We start from the raw sequence: 24,073 nt of genomic DNA, 5'->3' as shown, positions 1-24,073 counted from the left end.
CCCTTCTCTTTTTTCTCTTTCAAGGACATAAGTTTTGGGGAAGAAAATTCAGAAATAATGTTGCAATACATTTGAGCCTTAAAAATATATGATAGTTATATAATGTGAGACAAAAACATGTATTCAAGGCAAACAACACAATGGTAAAACATAAAGTGTAGAAGTATTTGGGTGACTCTAAGGAGCAGGAGCTTGCGTGGAAAATAAGGAGGTGGTCTGAGGCCAGGAGATTGAATGGACAGGAGAGGAGGATAGGGAGGATAACGCTGCAGAGGTGAGATGTAGGCTGTGGAGGTAGGCTGACCTGCAGGCTGTCATAGAATGTGATTCTTTATCCTGGAACAGGAAACAAGGGTCATTTTAAGCAGTTTATAACATAATTACATGTGTGTTTTAGAAGGAGTCCCCAAAGTACTGCTCATCATTCATGTATATAGCAAGGTCTGCTCTGTTCTCATACAGAGTACTGTGCTCAGCAGCAGCTTCATAGACAAGAAGTGTAATTTTGCTACTTACCTGATTCTGGGAAGCCGTCACTATATGTATTACACTCACAAGTTTTCAGTGAGAGCTTTAACACCCAGCAAACAACTCTTAGCTTATAATGCAAGCCTTGCATCTTCGCAACTAGCAACTACAAGCCTGGTCTCTTTAGACCACACAGACTGAAAGAGATTTGGCTCTGTTGAGAAGAAAGAAAATCAAAGTCAAGAAAAGTATTCAGATAACCAAATCTGCTCACATATTATTACAGATGCTGCATGACGCAGCAAATTCTACAAGTACTCAAATTTCATATGATCACCTCTTTTGAATTTTTTGATGGAAATCAAATCATTACCTTAGCTGGTACAAAAAAAAATGTATGGTAAAATTTTGACTTAGTACACAATCATATATTACAGTGAAATAAGAACAGGTTTCTGCCGCAGACCCTCTGGGCCCCTTTGTCTGTGTGGAACAGGTCTCTAGTTGCAGGTGGGAAAAGCGTTGGATGAAATAACAGACAGATGCACACAGGAGAGGTTGTGCAGAACCTGAATGTAATTCTTCAAATTGAGCACCAAACTTTTTATACAGAAGAAAATAGGGAAGTTGGGTGACACACCAGCAAGGTACAAAGAGGTTACTGGATTCTTACACAAAACAGAGGAATACAAACACAGAAGGTCTGACAGGAACCACCTGGGATAGAATTCATTGTTAACAACTGGGATCAAAAAGAGCTCCACCTAAGATCCACTTAATATTAGAATCCAGGGTCAAGGGCTTTGTGCCCTTGTCATAGTTCCTATTTTAGTCGATTGTATAGTCCACCTTCCCCCTAGGCCATTGTAAATACGAGTGAATGGGTGTAACTCAGCTATCTATAGTTATCTATAGCTATATCTACTCTGGTTCCTCCTTACGTCTCAAACTTCCTTCTTCCTAGATGATGGTAAATTCCTGTGCAGGGCAGTGACTTAGCTTTTATTCAAAGTGATAGTGTAATACCAGAGGAATGTCACTGAATGTCACTGAATAGGCAACATTCTTACTGAATTCCAAGCCCATGGTCTGCTCAGGGACTTTGGAACATTGGTGAAGGCTTAGCTATATCAGAATTCAATCTTAAAAGGCACTTATAATAAGATAATACTAAAAGAGAGCACGTGGATCCATACACCAGGCTAACCCGGGAATTGAATATGAGTATATGGGTTAAAGAAACGCCAGACTCCAGGAGGTGAGTTTCCATGAAACTCTCTGCCTCATGAGTGGATACCAGGCCTCTTGGCCTGTCAAGCTGACTAGACCGGAGTGTGTGGCAGGTTTCTAAAGAAATGAGTTAAATAATAATAATAAAATGTACTATATTTTAATGTGTATGTGCAATACCACACGCATATAGGTGGCATATAGCTCACCAAAGAGTACAATTATTTCAATTATATGCAAATAGTCATACAAATAATTTGTAAGGTGATTATTTGTTTCTTTAAGAAAGTAGGTGCAACAACATTATGAACTAACCAGTACCCCGGAGCTCTTGACTCTAGCTGCATATGTATCAAAAGATGGCCTAGTCGGCCATCACTGGAAAGAGAGGCCCATTGGACACGCAAACTTTATATGCCCCAGTACAGGGGAACGCCAGGGCCAAAAAGTGGGAAAGGGTGGGTAGGGGAGTGGCGGGGAGGGTATGGGGGACTTTTGGGATAGCATTGGAAATGTAATTGAGGAAAATATGTAATAAAAAAAAAGAAAGTAATAAGTTAGCAGAGTAGAGTGATGTACTGCTTTTAAGCTTAGAACTCAGGAGGCAAAGGCAGGTGGATCTGTGAGTCCAAGGCCAATCTGGTCTATGTAATCAGTTTCAGAATATCCAGAACTATGTAGAAAAACTCTCTTTGGAAAAAAAATGAATAAACAAATAACGTTCATGTATGTATTTTTAATCAAAATATTTTTCTTTTATTTTTCAATTTTTGTCCCAATTTCCTCTCTTGGCTCCCTCCCAAATATAACTCTTTCTACTTTAATATCTTCCACTTTGTTTGTCAATGGCCTAATAGTTACTTACAGAAACATGGATAACTTTCCCATGATTATTACTGCTGAAGAAAATGTCCCTCTAACCCCAGTAATCATCATGTCTATAAGTCCTTAGAGACAGATAAATACGACTAACATAATATCAATATATTTTTTACAAAATGGAAATATATATGTGTAGATCTATATGAGTGGATATATACAATTGAAAATCACATTTAGACTACAGATCTATATATTATATGCATATATTATATACATATATAATATGAACATATATACATCAACATACACACATATATATGCATGCTATATCAGAGCATTATATACAGTGCTTACATTATATACAAAACCTGGGAGAATTGATTCTTCTTGCTTCACTGAACTTGGTAATACTCATATGCTACAAAAACACAGTGACTATGAACAAACACATCAATTTACAGAAGCAGTAAACTAACAGGCAAGAAACCAGGTGTGAAAATATTCATCAATGGAGAACTTTATCTAAATTGCATTTTATTTCCTAAGTAGTAATTTAGTAACTTTTGCTATTTTGTCTTTTATTTCAAGTGTAATTTTCTCCTTTGTGTAGGGATATTTGGTGCTTTCATTTTGATACATTACTATTTTGTCTATTTGGTTTAGTTTTAATTTTTGTTATTTTGTATGAATGTGTGTATTTGGTATATGTGTATGTATATGAGCCTATGCATATATGTTTGTGCTGTGTATATATGTGTGTACTTAAGCACAATCAGAAGGCAGCTTGCAGAAATTGGGTCTCTCCTTTTGCCATGTGGGATCTGAAGCTTTCAGTCCTGGCAACCAGTGTCCTTCCCACTGAGTCATCTCATAAGCCCCACAAGCAAAGTTTCAAAAGATCAAATGATATTTCCTATCAGGATGGGCTAGCCTCTAGAGAGCTTCATTTCTTGACCCACAAAGACAAATGTGTACCTTCATTGTTTTGTTTTGTTTTGTTTTGCTATTTTTTACAGAAAAATTCCTGAGATTGATTGATTGATTGGTTGATTGATTGATTGATTTTTGAGATTTGGACCAGGACGCACATTAACCAGTGCTTTCTAAAATACCAGCAGTGCAAATGTACCAAGTGAGATCTTTTTTTGAGTCTCTACTGGTGGTGGTGGTGGTGGTGGAATTCATCACCCTTAAGCATACTTTTGCTTTTTTCATGGTTTAAACTTATGTTTGTGCTTTACTTTGATAATTATTGCTTATAAGTGTTTCAGTTTCTTAAATATATAGCATATGTTGGTGAGTAGAAAAGAGGCTGATTTTATTAGAACCATGATATATACAAAAGATGGGAAAAATCTAAAATGCTATAAGAATTCTGTTTTTTAACAATATTTTATATTTTATTTCATACATTTCTGAATCTGTTACTTGTTTAAAAAGTGTTTGCACTTGATTTAGTTGATAATATCTAAGTAAAAGAAAGTATTTTTTTTAAACATTCACACTAAATATTGAGTTCATCTTTCTGTACCCACAAGGGAAAGATAAATTAGACTCTAATTCATCTAATTATTAGAGATATTTCAAGATATGTTTGCCAGTATCAGACTGTAGTGAGAGAATGCCTTGCTCAATTAGCAGTTACCATAGGAATGTTTTTGCTTAGACACATCATCCATTTCAAAATGTGAATAGCAGTTTTTGTGTGTGGTATTGTGGACCTTGAAGATGCTTGGTAAGTTGTACACCCCAGCCAAAACCCTCATCAATAAAATGAAGTTCTTATTGTTGATATTTGCTGGCTTTAGTCATTGATTATACTATTTTCTTTGCCTATTGAGTATTGTACCATTCTAACGATCCAAGATAGACTGATATATTGTTTGCATGTTTTAGTACAGCCATTGAAAGAGATGATAGGGTCTGGACACCTAGTTGCTTATGATAGGGAGTTGTTTGTGACTACCCAGCTAGTTGAGCCTCCACTGTGCTCTGGCCCCATGCTACTTTGAGATTATATTGTTGTAAAATGTTTCCATTGAGTTTTCTAACCCTTTTGGAATAAGGGCTCCCTGATAAAAGGATAATATGGAATGGAGATTGAATTTCTCATGGTTGAAAAATACTACTACATTTATTAATACGTAGTTGATAAGTAAAACAAGCATAGGGGAAATTAGTATTTTGTCAGATGCTGTGGCCATTGCAGCTGAGGTGATCACAGCATGTGAAAAGCAAGGGTATGATAGATAGAGACACAGAGTCTGAATTCACTTCAAGAATGAACAATTTTTATTTTTCTACTTGCTGTTTATATATTGCTTGGCTAGCTACTAGAGGTAGCATTGTAGGCAGAGCTTTTTCAAAGAGTATCATTGACCCCTTAACTGAGTTCTTCCTTCAGTCTATTCCTATCCCTGTAGCTGTGTTTGGGCCCAGAGGACATCTCTCCTAGGTTCTTTATCATGCCTGCAGTTTTCCTCTGTCAGAACCACATCTGAATCAGAGTTTGTGCTTGAGAAAGCAACTAGTGAGCTCTGGAGCTCAACCCTTAGGTATTAGTGTTCTGACTCAAGGTTAGTTGTCCTTTTAAGGTATTAGTCATGACAGATTATCTGTTAGTACTGTTCTATAAAAAGTAAAAAATCAAACCTTCATGAATTGCTACATGTGACTAGTGGAATAATGAAGGATACTAAGGAACAAGAACCACAAAAGGCTACAATGAAAGTTTCTGAGTTAGAAAGGTCAGTCATTCAGGTTGTCATCTAAACTTGGTTTGGATTTTCATGTCTCATGACGGTTATTTGACCTAAGTACTGACATGGACAAGATTCCTGGAAATAGAGAAGATATTGCAGGTCTCTATTTAAAATTATGGTCCAAGTTTATGAAAGCCTTCTCATTCTTTCTCTCTGTTTCTATCATAACAATCACTAATATTTCTTTTTTATTGAATATTTTCTTCATTTACATTTCAAATGCTATCCCGAAAGTCCCCTATACCCTTCCCCCTTCCTACTCCCCAACCCACCCACTCCTGCTTCCTGGCCCTCCCATTCCCCTGTACTGGGGCATATAATCTTCGAAAGGCCAAGGGCCTCCCTTCCCATTGATGGCCGACTAGACCATCCTCTGCAACATATGCAACTAGAGACACAAGCTCTTGGCGGGGGAAGGGGGTTTACAGGTTAGTTCATATTGTTGTCCCTCCTATAGAGCTGCAGACCCCTTCAGCTCCTTGGGTACTTTCTCTAGCTCCTTCATTGGTGGCCTTCCAATAGATGACTGTGAGTATCTACTTCTGTATTTGCCAGGCACTGGCATAGCATCACAAGAGACAGCTATATCAAGGCCCTGTCAGCAAAATCTTACTGGCATATACAATAATGTCTGGGTTTGGTGGTTTTTTCGGGGATGAATTTCCAGGCGGGGCAGTCTTTGGATGGTCTTCCTTCAGGCTCTGCTCCAAGCTTTGTCTCTGAAACTCCTTCCATGGGTATTTTGTTCTCCATTCCAAGAAGGAACGAAGTATCCACACTTTGGTCTTCCTTCCTCTTGAATTTAATGTGTTTTGCAATTTTTATCTTGGATATTCTAAGTTTCTGGGCTAATATCCACTTATCGTGTGTGTTCTTTTGTGATTGGGTTACCTCACTCGGGATGGTATCCTCCAGATACATCTATTTGCCTAAGAATTTCATAAATTCATTGTTTTTAATAGCTGAGTAGTACTCCATTGTGTAAATGTACCACATTTTCTGTATCCATTCGTCTGTTGAGGGACATCTGGGTTCTTTCCAGCTTCTGGCTATTATAAATAAGGCTGCTATGAACATAGTGGAGCATGTGTCCTAATTACATGTTGGAAGATCTACTGGGTATATGCCCAGGAGTGGTATTGCTGGATCTTCCTGTAATACTATGTCCAATTTTCTGAGGAAACACCAGACTGATTTCCAGAGTGGTTTTACCAGCTTGTAATCCCACCTACTTCCATTTTAGATCTTAGATGGTTTTGCTCAAATCCATCACCTGTTAGTTGTGTTTTCCTGTAATTCTGTAAGGGATTTTTGTGTTTCCTCTTTAAGCACTTCTATCTGTTTAACAGTGTTTTCCTGTATTTCTTTGAGTGATTTTTGTGCTTTCTCTTAAAGGAATTCTTCCTGATTATCAGTGTTCTCCTGTATTTCTTTAAGTGAGTTATTAATGCCCTTCTTAAAATCATCTACCAGAATCGTGAGATATGATTTTAAATCCAAATCTTGCTTTTCAGGTGTGTTGGGGTATCCAGCACTTTCTTTGGTGGGAGTACTGGCTTCTGATGATGCTGAGAGGTCTTGGTTCATGTTAGCAAGATTTTTATGTTTTCTTTTCACCGTATGGTAATCTAGTGTTAGTTGTTCTAGCTGTCTCTGGCTGGAGCTTGTTCCTCCTGTGATTCTGTTAGCCTATGTCAGCACTCCTGGGAGTCCAACTCTCACCTGAGTCCTGGGGTCAGAGTCCTCTCTGGAGGCTGACTCTCCACTGGCAGGGCAGGTGCCCTGAGGTTTGGGTCTCAGCTCTGCCTCCTGGCTGAGGATGAAGACCTGAAGGAACTCTGTCCAAGAAGCTCTGTTGCTTCTTTGGCCCACTTGCTCTCACCTGAGTCCTGAGGTCAGAGCCCTCTCTGGAGGCCGACTCTCCTCAGTGATCCTAAGATCCTGGGGGTGCTAGAGAGTCTGTGCTGTGTAGAGTTCTCTGGGGATGGGGGGACCATCCTCTGAGTTCGTGTCCAAGGTTGCCTGGGGCTGGTGCTGACTGGAATGAACCCCTCACTAAGACTTTCTAAAATCCCCTTACTTCTGTGCTTTCTTGTGACAATTTCACCATGTACACCACGTATAGACTATTAATTAATCCACTGCAGGCTTTTTGCTCCTGAGTGGTATATAACCCAGTGAAGACCATCAGCAAGATCACTTGAGTGCAACAAACACTGGGACTGCATTGAGAAGAAACAACTTGCTCCTTGAAGTTAGTTACACATATGTACACAACGCGCGAGCGCGCACGCGCATACACACACACACACACACACACACACACACGCACACACAGATGAACATACACATCATCTCATAAAATAATTTTTGTATAAGTCATACAAACAGTTTAACTACCTCTGAGAAAGCAAACAAAATAGACTTTAAAAGAACTTAGCATCCATAAATATATGGTTAATGAAGTCACCGATTTATTTAGGTGTTAGAATTTTCACAAAGAGTAATTCATCTTACATGAACTCCTGATTGGACTCGACTCCTGTGAGTTTTAAACCCATAGTTTTTTATACTGCATGTAGCATGGAATCCTCCCCCAGGAAATGGTCCCACCCACAGTTAAAATGATTTTCCCTACAGAAACACAGAAAAAAGACAATCTTTTTTGCTGTTGTTTATTTTTGATATTGTATTTTATTAACATTTCTCCTTTCCCTTTCCTCCCACCAAACTCTCCCATATACCCTTCTCTGCTTTTCTTCAAATTCATAGCTTTTTTCCCCATCAACTATTATTACATTTATATGTGTATTTGGATACTCATAAATATTAACAATTACAATCTATTGAGCAGATACAAAGTTACTTGTATATATGTTTTCAGGGCTAATGATTTGGCACTGGACACACAATTGCTATGCTCTTCCCTAGGGAGGGCCACTTCTCTCTCTTCCAGTTTTACTAGCTTGCCTATAGTTCTTTATGTAGAGTTAAGACAACATATCTAAAAGATACCTTTAGAAGTTACCCTTAAAATAGATAATCCCTCACAGGTGTGTCCAGAGGCCAGCTAGCCTCCCAAGTAATTCTAAATTCTTCTAAGTACACAATTAACACTAACCATCAAAGCGTCCTTTTGTAGGCCATATTGGCCTGACATGCACTATATGGCACAGTTTAGGACTTCTTTCTCAAAGAAAATGCCTGGCTCCAGTGTACACTTACACAACTACCCCTATCCATCTGTTCTTAAGAATCATTCTTAAGCGATGATCGTTATCTAACTTTCTTTTCATTTTATTTTTTTAAATTTTATCTTATTTTTTATTTATTTTTTTACACTCTAAATTCCATTCTCCGCACCTCATCATCCCCCTTCCAACTGCTCCATATCCCACACCTCTTCCCTACCCCACCCTGTCTCCAAGTGGATGCCCCCACCCCCGGCCCCACATGACCTCTAAACTCCCTGGGGCCTCCAGTCTCTTGAGGGTTAGGGGAATCATCTGTGAATGAACACAGACCTGGAACTCCTCTACTGTATGTGTGCTGAGGTCCTCATACCAGCTGCTGTATGCTGCCTTCTTGGTGGTCCAGTGTTTGAGAGATCTCGGGGGTCCTGATTAATTGAGACTGCTGGTCCTCCTACAGGATTGTCTTTCTCCTCAGCTTCTTTCAGCCTTTCCTAATTCAACAACAGGGGTCAGCTGCTTCTATCCATTGGTTAGGTGCAAATATCTGCATCTGACTTTTTAAGCTGCTTGTTGGATCTTTTGGAGGACAGTCATGATAGATCCCTATTTGTGAATGTTCCATAGCCTCAGTAATAGTATTAAGCCTTGGAACCTGCCCTTGAGCTGTACCCCACTTTGGGCCTGTCACTGGACATTCTTTTCCTCAGGCTGCTCTCCATTTCCATCCCTGTAATTCTTTCAGACAGGAACAGTTATGGGTCAGAGATATGACTGTGGAATGGTAACCCCATTTCTCACTTGATGTCCTGTCTTCCTGCTGGAGGTGGGCTCTATAAGTTCCCTCACCCTAGTGTCAGGCATTTCATCTAAGGTCCCTGGTGTCCCTTACGCCTCTGATGCATTCTGGGGAGGTTCCCCCAACCTCCTATTTTCTGAGGTTGTTTATTTACATTCTTTCTGCTGGCCCTCAGGACTTCATTCCTTTTCCTTCACCCAATACCTGATCAGGTACCCCTCTCCCTTCCACTCCCCACCACATCCATTTTCCCTCTCAGGACCCTCCCTCCCGCCTCACTTGTGCTTGCTTTCTTCTCTCTCCCAAGTGGGAATGAGGTGTCCTCACTTGGGAATTTCAGCTTGGTGAGCTTTTTGAGTTCTCTGGACTGTATCTTGGGTATTTTATTTATTTATTTATTTATTTATTTATTTATTTATTTATTTAGCTAATATCCACTTATTAGTGAGTACATACTAAGCATCCCCTTTTGGGTCTGATTTACCTCACTCAGGATATTTTCTAGTTCCATTCATTTGCCTGCAAATCTCAGGATGTTCTCATTCTTAATAGCAGAGTAGTATTCCATTGTTTTCTCTTTGGCATGTAAACCTATTTTAGAGACAACATCACTACCATAAAAAAGCATAAGAGGGGAGCAGTGGGATTAAAAGGAGAAAAGAGACAGGTTACATAAACAACATCACAGGTAAGCAGGGGAGTAAATGCTGGTGTCCTACATGAACTATGAGATCATTTGACAGTACTGAAATCTTTCAAACTGTAGAAAAGAATACATTTAACACACTCACTGCTCACTACAATGAAATAATAGATGCTTGAGAACTTGGTATCCCTAGTACTTGCACTGATCTCTACAATCTATAGACATTGCAAATCATTGCTCCATAGCGTTTAAAGACTAGTAATTTAGCTCAGTTAAAATAACAGTTAAAAATGAAAACTAACTAAAACTATCAAACTTGAAAACACTATTCCTAGACCTTACTGGGATAAAAATGATTGCTCCCTCACCTAGATAAAGTATATTCTGCACTTTTTTGTCACATTTCTAATCCACAAGTAAGGCCAATAGCCAAAAAGCCAAGTGTCAAGCTTGTTGGAGATCTTGCATTGTAGTTTTTATTAGTGTTACATATGCCAAGTTAAAATTTGCTGTGCATTAGCCAGAGTACTCAAGAAGACATAACCAATGTGTGTGTGTGTGTGTGTGTGTGTGTTTACACAGTGTGTTCTGCTTAGTTCATCAAGTGCTAACACTGATGAAGCTGAGAACTCTGAGGCTGGATGCCCAGTTTGGTGCTAAAAGCCTAGAGAGTTATTGGCCTTCAGTTCACATGAGAAGCCCAACTAAGGTAGGTTCTGGAATCAGTGAAAGAATTTAGAAATAGCAAAAGAAATGGCTATGGTGAGATAAACTCAATAGCAAAATGCCAAGGCAAACAAAGAAATCTAGAATAATTTCAAGTCTGTAATATCATTTCAGAAACAGTTTCAAAGAGGATGCTATACCTCTAGATAAACCTGAAGATTTATTGACCTACAGTCCATATGAGAAGCCCAACTAAGGTATGTTCTGGTATCAGTGAAAGAATGTAACATCAGCAAAAGGAATGGCTGTGGTGAGATAAACACACTAGGAAAATACCAAGGCAAACAAGTGAAAAATAAAGACTTTTCCCTAGACCTTCTTTTCATCTTTGCTGGCATAGAATTTGCCACAATTAATCTAATCAAGAAATTCCCTCACTGATATTCCTAGAACCTTGTGTAATAGGTGATTCCCGTTCAAGCTATGTAGACACCCAAGATTAATCATCACATTCTGTGTGTAGAATGTGTCTATTCCTTACCCAGCTAGCAAATTCGAACACAAACATACTGACTCCAATTCCTCCTCATCTGAAGGAATGCCAGTTTATATATCTGAGATTCTGACAGTCTGTAGATATGTTATTTATCTTGATATATCTTGTAACATGTGAGAAATTAACTTCTAGAATCACTGAATGAATTTTGAGCACAAAGCTCTCTAAGTTCTTTGCTATGCTTAGGTACCTTGTGGTAAAGTCTCAGCAGTGTTGATCAGAAAACTAAAAGTAGCTGTACACATGTATATTGGCTCATTATTATAAACTAAGGAATCAAGAACATAGACAACATGGAAGGTTTTTATTAAGTATAGTGACTTAAAATTATAATCTTTTTATGTTTATCATTTTAAAATATTTGCAGTAATGTGCATATTTAATCAAATATTGTAGCATCCTCTTTGAAACATTCTGAAATAATGTTACTACAGATCTGAAATTGTCCTTAGTTTCTTTTTTTGGAACAGAAAGTAAAACAAGGAAGTTAAAATTATTTCTGTGGAATATTGACTATTTCTAAGGAAAGTAAAACACCAGTTTTTGAATTACAAGAATGCTAAAAAGTGTTTAAATGTACAGTCTGTGATTAAAGGAAAAAAAAAACTAACTTTTTTTAAAGACGGAAGATAACACAGTAAAGTTCTTGGAACAGAAAAATGGCATCTTGCCATGAGTCTGAGGTACAAGAATTTGCATTATATATTTCATTGGTTTTAATAGAGGAGAATGGGTATAATAAAATCAAATTAAGAATTAAAGAAATTCCTCTTTTTGATAAGAGAAATACTCCATGAATGGAAGATCTGTGGGATTCACTAGAGTGAGTATAGATTTGGATTCTTGCTATTTCACTGACCATTAGAGTCCTGAGCAATGACTGTTCTTTTCCAACTGCAGAGCCCTGGAACAGGTTTAGATAGATCCTACAACCCCAAGCATTACAGACAAATTGTCCCCTCCAGAGACCCTCATCATCACTTACCTGGGAACTTAGTACTGAATTGCAGACATTAGCCGTATGAGATAAACAACAAAAGCTATGCTTTAATACTTTTTCTTAATGTTCAAATATGACAGTAAATTCTGAACTTATTCATTTTAATCATTTTTGATAAACTCAAAGTCTGACAAAATAATATAGAGTATTCCTAATATAGAATAAAAAACCCATCATAAATACAGTATTTTTTTGTCATGTAAAATGCTGCCTGAATTTCCAGAGATTTGAAACTCTGTCTGAGCACAGAGGACCTTAGACCCACATGTTTGCTAGCAAGCACATGTAGCAAGAATTCTGGTATATGCTGTTAGCTGTCAGGTATATTTACTGTTATGGATGTACAAGAGAGCTTTGCAAAAGACAGTAAGATACTTCCAATGACAACTTAATAAAAGATAAAATTTTATATGTTTCTTAAGTGTGGCTTGACTGATTAGGCCCTCAAATGGAAGATCTAATAGTGTAAATCTTTCATTTAATTAAAGGCAGATATTTCTCATAAATATGTACTACAAGACAATGTTGAAGAGATCTACAAATCTGGGTATAGCATATCTCTTTATACCCTCTGAGTCCTTTCTAAAATATTCATTAAGAACAACCTTTTATTTTACATTACATATGACTTTTAAAGAACAATAATATTTTATTTTCCATGTCATTTACTTTCCTTAGCCCACTGGTAAACATACCAAGAGAAACTATCCTATGTTGTCATTATTTTTCTATCTCCATAAATAGAATTACATGCTATACATGAGCTGTAGCATGATTTGAACAGTCATTTTTTTCCTAGTCGCCAGGCTTCCTATGTCCACCTTCTGAAGCTTAGCTTCAGTTTCATTTAGTGCAGCCATATGGAGACACTTCCTCTGGGGTTTGACAAGGTCATTGTACACATATGTTTTGGAAAGAGTGTGTTTAGTTAATCCTTGAGCTGTTTGTAAGGAACACCCTGAGACTGGAGACATGGAAAGCAGGATTCCTTACTATAAATGCCCAGTTTATTATTATTATTATTATTATTATTATTATTATTAGGGTATTTTATTTATTTATATTTCCCAGTTTGCCCTCTGCAAATTTATTTTCCAATCTCCCCTCCTCCTGCTTTTATGAGGATACTCCCCACCCACTCACTCCCACCTTCCCACTCCCATATCCCCACTCTGGCATTCCTCTACACTGGGGCATCCAGCCTTCTCAGGACCAAGGGCCTATCCACCTATTAATGCCAGATAAAGCCATCCTCTGCTACATATGTAGCTGGAACCATGGGTCCCTCCATGTGTACTCTTTGGTTGGTGGTTTAGTCCCTGGGAGCTTTGGCAGGGCATGGGAGGTCTGGTTAATTGATATTGTTCTATTGGGTTGCAAACTCCTTCAGTTCCTTCAGTCCTTTCCCTGACTCCTCTCTTGGAGTCCCCATGCACAGACCAATGGTTGGCTGCAAGCATCCACATCTGTATTTGTCATGCTCTGGCAAAGCCTCTTAGAATACAGCTATAGCAGGCTCCTGTCAGCAAGTACTTCTTGGCATTAACAATAGTGTCTGGGTTTGGTGTCTGTATATGGGATGGATCCCCAGGTGGGGCAGTCTCTGGATGGCCTTTCCTTCAGTCTCTGTTCCACACTTTGTCCCCATATTTGCCTTAGACAGGGGCAATTCTGGGTTAAAAATTTGGAGATAAGTAGGTGGCCCCTTTAACTCCATTTGACCACAATGGAATTAACTATATCTGTTGTGACCAGTCTGCCTTCCAAATTTCCCTCAGTGAACTATGTTTTAATAGGGAACCATCCCATAATCAGTCTCCAAACGCTAATACCATTGCATACACTAGCAAGATTGTGATGATAGGACCCTGATACAGCAGTCTCTAGTGAGACTACGCCGGGGCCTAGCAAACACATAAGTGGAAGCTCACAGTCAGCTATTGGATGGATCAGATCACAGGGCCGGCAATGGAGGAGCTAGAGAAAATATCCAAGGAGCTAAAGGGATCTGCAACCCTATAGGTGGAACAATATTATGAACTAACCAGTAGCCAGGAGCTCTTGACTCTAGCTGCATATGTATCAAAAGATGGCCTAGTTGGCCATCACTGGAAAGAGAGGCCCATTGGACTTGCAAACTTTATATGTCCCAGTACAGGGGAATGCCAGGGCCAAAAAGTGGGAATGGGTGGGTAGGGGAGTGGGGGGAGGGTATGGGGGACTTTTGGGATAGCATTGGAAATATAATTGAGGAAAATACGTAATACAAAATATTAAAAAATAGTGTCCCATAGTTATCAGTTTCTTGGCATTCTAGTCATTTTAACAGAAAAAAATCCCAAAATATATTAATTCAAACTGATGTTAATTTTTAAAATCTTAATCTTAACTGCAGATAATAAGGAATTTAGATCACTTAAGAAGAAATCTACAAAAGTGATGCTTGGTTCAGATTTCTTATGTTCCTTGTTGTTCTGAGTCCAATCAAACATTTGAAAATATGTTCTGTAAATCTAGATAACTTTTAATAGAGTCAGATACAAATGTAAGCTTTGCTGCTCTGAAAGGTGTAGATGTGAATGCATAATTAGTTACGATGTATTTCATTTTATTAACAAAGGCACCTCACTAAACCTATCACCTGTAAAGAGTCCTTTTCTTCATAGAAGCTTTATAAAATATAATATTGTACTTATGCTAAAAGGAATGTTTTTTAGTTGTACTGATTTTTCTCTAAGAAATACGTCTAGGTTTAGTTTATAATGAGTCATGAATCATATCAAGACATCTACATTCCTCAGTACAATTATTTATAATATTTACCAGCTGAATTGACTGTGTGTCATAACATTAGCTAAAATGAAAGAAAACTCACATAAGTGCTGAGCCCTTTTGATATTTGAAGTCTAGTAAGAGACATAAGTAAAGAGAAAAGAAGTACATGCAAACTAGAGTATGGAAAATGCCATAGTGTGCTTTGAAGTTCTATGTCTTCCAAGAACAGAGAAGTCTCAAAGTGAGGTGAACACAGCACTCAGAATAATCAACACTGAGATTTAGTAACTCATGATTTAAGAACACTATGGCATGTGGATATATTTTTTTTTATGGCAAAAGAAAACACTATTTTATCATGAGGTGTCATAGAGAGCAATTTAACTATGATTGGCTATAAAAGAGTCTTGAATGCCCATGAAGCCCCAATTATATGGCAACACTGGAGAGTCTAAATTCTGTTGGGAAAAATCAACTGCATATTTTATATTTTAAAAATATTATGAATCCAGGAATGGACAGGTGGGGATAAGAAAATTTTGATTGGAGTGGAAAGAAGCAAAAGAAGATAGAGGAAATGATAATCAGAATTCATTATATTCATGTATGATCTTGATAAAGAGCAAAATCATTCAAGAAAAAAAGAATAAACATTAAAAGCAATAGAGAAAAGAAAAAGGACAATGTATTTTTATGGTTAACAATGTCTTCTAAAGATAGATAGATAGATAGATAGATAGATAGATAGATAGATAGATAGATAGATAGATAGATAGATAGATAGATAGAGATAGAGATATATAAAATTTGGGGGTATATTCATTATATATGGTAATGTTTTATGAATGGACATTTTCATACAAGTATGTTGTATATTTAGCACACTCTCCCACTCTTCTTATACTTATACTTATACTTTCTGCATCAAACTGATCTAGGATTGCCTGGGAGACGGACCTGTCAGAGAAAATTTAAGAGAACTCATATCATATGTAGGTGGGTCTATTCCATGGCAACCGATTCTGGGTTGTGTAAGATGGAGTACATAATCTAAGTACCAGCATGTGCTCAGTGCTCTGTTTGCTAATACGGATGCACTATGATCAGCTGCACCAAACTCCTGCTGCCTCAATTCTCCTGTGTTGTAGACCATGCCTTGAACAATACCCAAATTAACTTTTCTTCTTTAAGTTATTTCATCAGATCAACACCAAAATAAATTGACAGCACTATCCCTCCTTTACTCACCCCACAACTAGTCTCCTAAACAGCTTGGCTTCTACTTTTTACACACACACACACACACACACACACACACACACACACATACACAGACACACACACACAGACACACACACACAAACAGACACACATGCACACAGAAACACAGACACACACAATTTTATGAACTTACACAACATAGGTGAACCAAAATTGAGAGGAAACATATTTTTTTTTCTGAGACTGGTTTTCTCCAATTATATCCATGTTCCTATGAAAGACATAGCTTCCTTCAGTCTTATGGCTTATATTCTGTTGTATTTTCATTATTTATCCTCTATTGAGAGACATCATAGTTAGCTCTATAAGTCAGTTATGGAAACTAACAATTCAAATATCTTTATGATATTCCAACTTAGGTTCCTTTGGGTAAAAACCCAGGAATGCTGTAGCTGAGTCACATCTCTTTGTAGTATATTTGAGGAACTTCCATTTTTATTTCCATGGAGGCTGGGCTAATTTACATTTCCATGAACAGTAGATAAAAGTTCACATTTGTTTACCTGGACACTATGTGTTTCTTGTATAATTAATGACTACAATTCTGACCAGGATGAGATAGATCCATAATGTAATTTTAATCTACATTTAATGATAACAAGTAAGGTTGAAGATTTTTTTTTCAAAACTTATCAACCACTTGAAGTTCAGTTTTCAACAATATTGGTTTATGTAGTTAGCCCATTTATTGATAGAATAGTATGATTTAGTGATAATTTGGATTTTTAAGACTTTGTATGTTTTAAGTATTGATGCTCTAGCAGTATAGTTGAAAAGTGCCTGTCTCCTGCTGTCTTCTGCCATCTAAGCAGTCTCCCATTTGATCATTTCCTCTCCTCTCCAGAAACTTCTGAACATGAGAAAAGCACATTGTCTGTTGTTGGAGTTATTTATTAAGTAACTAATGTCTTATTTCGCACATCCTTGCCTCTGCTTATATCTCGAAATGTTTTAATCTACTTTGTCCTAAACTGTTTTCAGGATTTCAGGTCTTACAGTGATGTTTAAAATCCACTTGAAGTTGATTTTTGTGTAGGATGCTAGAGAGAGCAATCAAGTGACACTCATATATATGAAGATAATTAGTTTTTCTAACATTATTTGTTGAAGATGTTATCTTTTCTACAATATATAGTTTTAGTATCTTTATAAAAATTTAGATGTCTTTGTTATTTGCACACAGGCTAGTGTCACTGTGTCACCTGGTAGACAATATTGGTTACCTCTACTTCTTCTCCCAACTAAAGTAAACATCCTGAGAAGTGAATGACTAGGTTTGCTTGTATGAAAGAAGGCTGTATCAAAGAACACCTGAAACATTATACTGGAACAGTAAAGGAGGCCAAGCAAATTGACTAATGGGCAATTGGGAAAACAGGTAAATCATACTATTATTAATGGTGAGAGGCAGAATAGAAGCTTGGGAATCATATGTTACAATAGAGGCTTCCAGACTTGGGACATTCACTAAAGAAACAGTGCACACTACCCTGAATCCAATAAAGACATGTTGCTCTCAATAATAATAATAATAATAATAATAATAATAATAATAATAATAATAATAATAATAATAAATATTCCTGAAGTAGAACATATTATTCACTTTTGAACAAACATGATGATCAGCATAAAATAGTAATGCTTCAAATACAAATTTTGCCATTGAGTTTCTACTCGACTGTGTCTTCTACATCATTCTGCTTATTATTTTCTCCTGTTTTATAATAATATCTTTGGAATTCAACCTGTATTTTTATTAAAGATCAGCTTTTGTTAAATTGTCTTTTTCACAGATTCTTTGAAGATCTGTTCTGGTTTTGTTTTTTGTTTTTTGTTTTTCCATATTCTTCCTGTGCCTCTCTAGTCATCACAGTTGTTCACGTTACTGTGCACTGGAGGACTTGATCTCTTTATACATCTACTTTTTATATGCACAAAGATTTATGTCTAGCTTTTACTCATGTGTGTGCATGAGAGTCTCTGTGTGTATTAATACATGCCTAGGGGTATCTCTAGAGGCCACAAGAGGAATACAATCCACAAGTCTAGAATTATTGTCCTTTGTGAGATGTCTAATGTCAGTACTGAGAACAGAACTTAGTCTTCTGGCACAGCAACCAGCAATCATAGCCACCGTGCCATCTCTTCAGTTTGTCTATTCTTGAACTGTCAGAGCTCATTGTCTCTTCTTCTTGCTTTTTCCAAATATGATTTGATTTGCCAAGTCTCTCGCAAGTCATTTTTATAATTTTTAGCTTTGAAATTCATGCATTCATATACTAGATACTCAATAAATATTTAGTTTGATGCCAATAATTCAATAGAACCTCTTCATTTTATCTTTAAAATAAGAAATAACCAAGGATATGGAATAAAGACACAGAAAATGCATCTTATCCTCTTCTAAGTTTCAAAAATACTTATTTAATAGGAATAGTTTATTTAACTAATGAGGTAGTCCACCTCTTTGCAACTCTGGGTGAACATTGTAGGATTCATTGTATCTACTGGTTTAAATTTAGGAAAATGCAAACAAATACAGTTTTCGCAAAATGACAGTGCTCAATAAATGCAAATATATTTAAAGTATACTGAAGTAGTTGGAAATAGTTAAATGAATAAATGTATTTATATTGATATTTGAATAAAATATTAGGAACAATGAGATTATTAACTAATAAACATCTCTGTGTCATAATTCAGGTTTCATCAGATTTCAAAACCAATCATTGTTTGTGCTTTGTAATTTTTGAAAATAAATGAAATAATATTGAAAATAAAGTCTAAAAGAATTTCATCATAGAAAATTTAGAATCATTTTAAACAATTCAATGAAACACTCTACCTGTCTATGTTGAAGTATAGTTCACATGATGCCTTCTGATGATATTTGTACTTTCAGTTGATATTGTTCATATTTTAGATACAACTGTGATCATATTAGAGAGTTAAATTGAACATAACTTTGGATTAATTGTTTTATGGAACTCCTTACCATGAGAACCAGTGGGTCTCTGATTGTTGTGCCTGCTCTTAGAACTCTTTTCCTAGGGTTGATGTGTCCAACAGTGATATGTTAGTTTTTGCTTCATCATTTTATATTTTATTTTTCATATTTGATTTTATTTCTTAGAAGCCTGTTCTTTTCTAATGAAAGACAGAAAGGGAGTGAATCTGAATGGGAACAAAGATAGAAGGAACTTGAAGAAATAGAGAGAGGAGAACTATAATCAATATATATTATATGGTAAAAGAATATATTTTCAATAAAAGAAAAAAGTTATAAATAGCTTAATAAATTTCTCTTGAGCATGAGTGACATCACACAGTCATGTGCCAAGGCAGGACTTCAAGCTCAGTCTAAGATATGGATGAATTTCTTGTCTCTAAAAACCCACAGGATAGTTGATTTTGCACAGTGTTAGGGTCATGCCTAGTCCACACAGAGTCCTGTATTCTATTTCCAACATATTAAGATAAATATAAAAACAAATAAATATATAAAGGCTCACATAGACATAGCTATGGGAATGTACAGTCTGCAAGTGTCTCCACAGTAAGCTCTCTAAGGACACAGCAGAGTCCTAGCGTTCACAGTCAGTGTGCACTTTTTCACTGTAATATGGACTTATTCTGACTGAGAGACTACCTATTAATTTTCCTTTAACACATTTTTTAAAAAAGTTAAGAGATGAATACTATTCTTATTTATAAGATCCCAGACACATTTAAAAGCAAAAAGAACAACAAAAACATCACTGTTAACTTTCCTTATGTTGTCTGGATTTCTTTGAAACATTTCTATCTGCTGTTTTATCATTTTAATTATAACAATAAAATTATTTTAATAATAGTAGACACCTGAAAATACAGTTGTGAAAATATTATTAAAATATTACTATTTGATAAGAGGGGTGTAGCTAAATATAAATGATTATTCAACATGTGTGAAATCTTAACTTCAACTCAAGACAGCTGCACCACCATGTGTAAAAGCTGTGAAAAATGGAGTACACTGCATAGCCTGGACACACCTTGGGAGGTTTATGGGTGTCTTTTCTAGGTGAGTCTGGTCTAAACCTCTTTCTGACAGCTTAGCTGGTAACTCCTATTGTCTTAGAATCTTCTTTCACACTAATCTTAGTTGAGATAAATCTTCACAATTCAGCTTTCCTTCATATGAGTAGGACTCTCAGGTTTTATTTGCTTACTCTAGCCAGAAATGTCCTTGTTGAACAAGGAAGAGGTCCTAGGTTCTGTCGCCTGAGACCATTTGCAAAATGTGAATGTAGTGGGTACTTGTAATCTCAGTGCACAGGAGTAGAGACAATCAAATCCCTGGTGATTATTGACCAACCAATCCAACCAAACTGACCAGCTATGCTCGAGAATTTCTGTCTAAAACAAAATTTAAAGATGGACAATATGAACCAGAGAAATGACAACTATGCTTATTTCTTATACCCACCCATATGTGCATGTGCACACACTTATAACCTCAATTAGACAATTTAAATTTTTATACTTCAGTTATATTCTGTGGTCAATAATTATGTTTACTCTCATGGGCCATTGCTTTGTAGCTTTCAGTGAGTAAATATAATGTTTGTGATTCTTTTTACTTATCCACTATCTGCCCTGATTACAGCAGAGAGAGTAAAAATGAAGTATTTTATTTATCTACTAAATCTAAAACTTTATTAGCATCTAATGAGAAACTAAATAAAATAATACTACCCTTCTTTGCACAATAAAATTCAGAAATTAGATGCTATATTAACTTTTAATTTGAGAAACTAACCCTCCCAACAGTGTAGCTTAAAGCACTGCACTGTACCACTTTTTTCCCCTAGCTATCATGGTCTTTTATATTAGTCATTTTTCTTGCTATGATCAACACATGAAAAAAAAAAAAAACTTAAAGAGGAAAGGGTTCATTCGCTATCCCAGTTTGAGAAGTCTGTTCACCATGCTAACAATGTTGAGGAGCTGATGCTTGAGGCATGTGATCATGTGATACTGTGTAGTCAGAACAGAAAATGCAGTTTGTCATTCAGTCCCACTCCCTTACATTTAGTTTGGATACCAGTACATGAGATGGTCCTTACAGACACTCAGAAGTCTATCTCCAAGGTAATTGTAAAGTCTATTAGCTTGGCACTAAAATTTAATGTTTCCACCATTGGTGTCTCTTTTTGCTGTTGCTTCACAGCTCTTTCTGTAGAGCAGTAACTAGAAGACATTGTTAAATTTTCTGTTTATTAGACTTTTTAAGTTAAACAGAGACCAGAATAGACAAAATAGATTGTTGTTTTGTATTTCACTGGTTGGTTTGTTTTAGTTTGTGCTTTTGTCTGGGAATTTAACTTAGGACTTCATGCATCTCAGGCAAATACTCTGCCACGGATCTAAACACCATCTCATAGATAGTAAATAAATCCAAACAGAGCTGGCAAGTAAGGCATTCATAATTTGGGGCAGAGTTAAATCTTCAAAGAATTGTGTGATGTAACACAAGCCATACACACTTTATGGGAAATGTGACATCATTTTATGTTCTACCATCTGGATACATAAATTCAGGGTCTGATGGTAAATTTTAAGTTCCTACCTATATCAAATCTGGTACCTCCTCATTCTCCACTCTTCCATAGGCAAGAGAATATTTGAGCCACCATATAACACCAGGCTGGAAAGAAGTGTTTTTTCTGATCTGTTTCTTACAGTGTTCAAGTTAATCCAGCATCCTTCACTAAGAATTCTATCACATAGTACCACTGATTTAGTGTCTTCAATAGAAGATTCTTTCTACAATTCCATAAGCTAAAATTCAGTTCAATTTTCTACAGTTACTTATAATGAACCTCTGTCATTTATATATAAATGACATGCATATCTACAGGGTTATCTGTATCTTGATCTTTTTTATAGGGACACTTGTCTTGTTATGTTTTGTCTGCATTTAATGACCTAATTTTAAATTAATCACCTCACCACTATTCAAACTATGCTCTGACTACAGTTATAATTTGAGGTAACTTTGTCCTCTGCATTGTATGCACAGACATAAGTATAAGCAAAATATATATACACATAGATTAATAAAATAGTGTTTTAACAATTAAAAGATAAATGATATTTTCTTTGATTTAAATACAATTTGTCATATTCCCTCCTGAAAATCAGTGGTTCTCAATCTTCTGAAAACTGAGGCTCTTTAATACAGTTCCTTATGTTGTGGTATTCTCATCACCTCTAATTTTTTTTCATTGCTACTTCATAACTGTAATTTTGCTAGTGTTATGTATGAATCATAATGAAAACATCTGACATGCTACTTGTCTTTGTTAGGGATTTACTTCTGTGAACAGACACCATGACCAAGGGAACACTTATAAGGAAAACATTTAACTGGGGATGGCTTATAGGCTCAGAAGTTCAGTCCATTATCACCAAGGAAGGATTATGGCAACATTCCGGCAAGCACTGTGTAGGAGGAGCTGAAAGTTCTATATCTTCATCTGAAGGCCACTAGAGAAGGCTGGCTTCCAGGCACCTAGGACTATGGTCTTAAAGCCCACTCCTACAATGACACACATCTACTCCAACAAGGCCATACCTCCTAATAGTGCCACTCCCTGGGCCAAGCATATTCAAACCACTCCAACCTCTGTGAAGGATGGTTTGGTCCACAAAGTGGTTACAGTTAAGACGGAAGGCAGAAAATGATTGCTTTCATCCTCTAAATTTTCATAAGTTCCTAAGTAGCATATATCTATACACACAAATATATACATGCAACCTACTAAGTTGTGTGTGTGTGTGTGTGTGTGTGTGTATCTGAAGCATACAAAATAGGAGGTGTGAATATGGCTTTGCAAACATTGTTAGTGTTTGCTATTCCACTGACACTCCCTCTTCTGTCTCACCCTCTATCATTTATATTTTGATAGTTGACATTCTCAATGGTGTGGAATAGAATCACAACATAGTTTTAATTTCTATTTCTTTGATAAATACAAGTATTGAACTATGTTTGAACTACTAATTAGCTATATGTATTTCTTCTTTCAAAATGTATCTTAAGAAATATTTTGTATCCATTTTTGTTGGATCTATGCAGGATATTTGCAATCACATCCATTTGTGGATAGGCTATTATCAAAGCAGCAACAGCCTCAGTAACATCAGTGATCCCAGGCGTACATCCTGGAGCAATATCTCACTGCAGCTACAAAGACTCTATGCTATTTAAGACACCTTGCAATCACACAAGTCAAGGCGAATTTCTAAAAATCACACTTCTGGAAAGGGTGAGAGAAAGTCACTTTAGGAGTCTTGATACATTTCTAAGCAAATAAAAAAAACACAAATGAGAAAATTAATTTGAAGAACAATCACATGGAGATAGTCTTGGAATCTCAGGGATATAAGTTTTCAAATTGAACAGCTATTGGGTCCAGTATAAGGAGAAAGTTTAGAAAACATGCAGCACTAAAGGGTAAAGACCAGATGCTAAAAGCTCAAGGAGGGAATAGAGGTTATGTACAAAGAATAAGATTCAAAATGGCATCAGATAGCTTATCAGTTTTAAATGCCAGATAGCAGACTAATAAACATTTTATGAACATGAAGAATCATCTTTTCCTAGACATCTATGTGCCTAATATATTACAATCAGAAAAACCATCCATCTGTGAAGTATAAAAATGGAACAAGGGTAATATCAGACACAAGTCATAGAAAAAGTGTGCTACAATTATGCTTCTTAGAAAAGTGACAGGTTAAAAAGAAACATATGAAAAAGTATTGAGGTCTGGAAGGAAAGAGAGCATGGAGTTCTTAGAATAATGTCTGCTCAGAAGATCAAGATT

The 24,073-nt window shown here is 36.5% G+C and overlaps 1 protein-coding gene across 6 annotated transcripts in view; it reads left to right on the top strand.

Annotated features, from left to right (window-relative positions):
• Window positions 1-24,073, top strand: part of Gria4 (glutamate ionotropic receptor AMPA type subunit 4) — a 392,371-nt gene that overhangs the window by 15,979 nt on the left and 352,319 nt on the right. The window lies entirely within an intron of this gene.

Source organism: Mus caroli, unplaced genomic scaffold (genome assembly GCF_978045245.1).
Source record: "Mus caroli unplaced genomic scaffold, Mus_caroli_1 scaffold_11, whole genome shotgun sequence".
Classification (NCBI taxonomy): domain Eukaryota; kingdom Metazoa; phylum Chordata; class Mammalia; order Rodentia; family Muridae; genus Mus; species Mus caroli.
The sequence above is the reverse complement of the archived record's forward strand: the minus strand, read 5'-3'. Positions and strand labels throughout refer to the sequence as shown.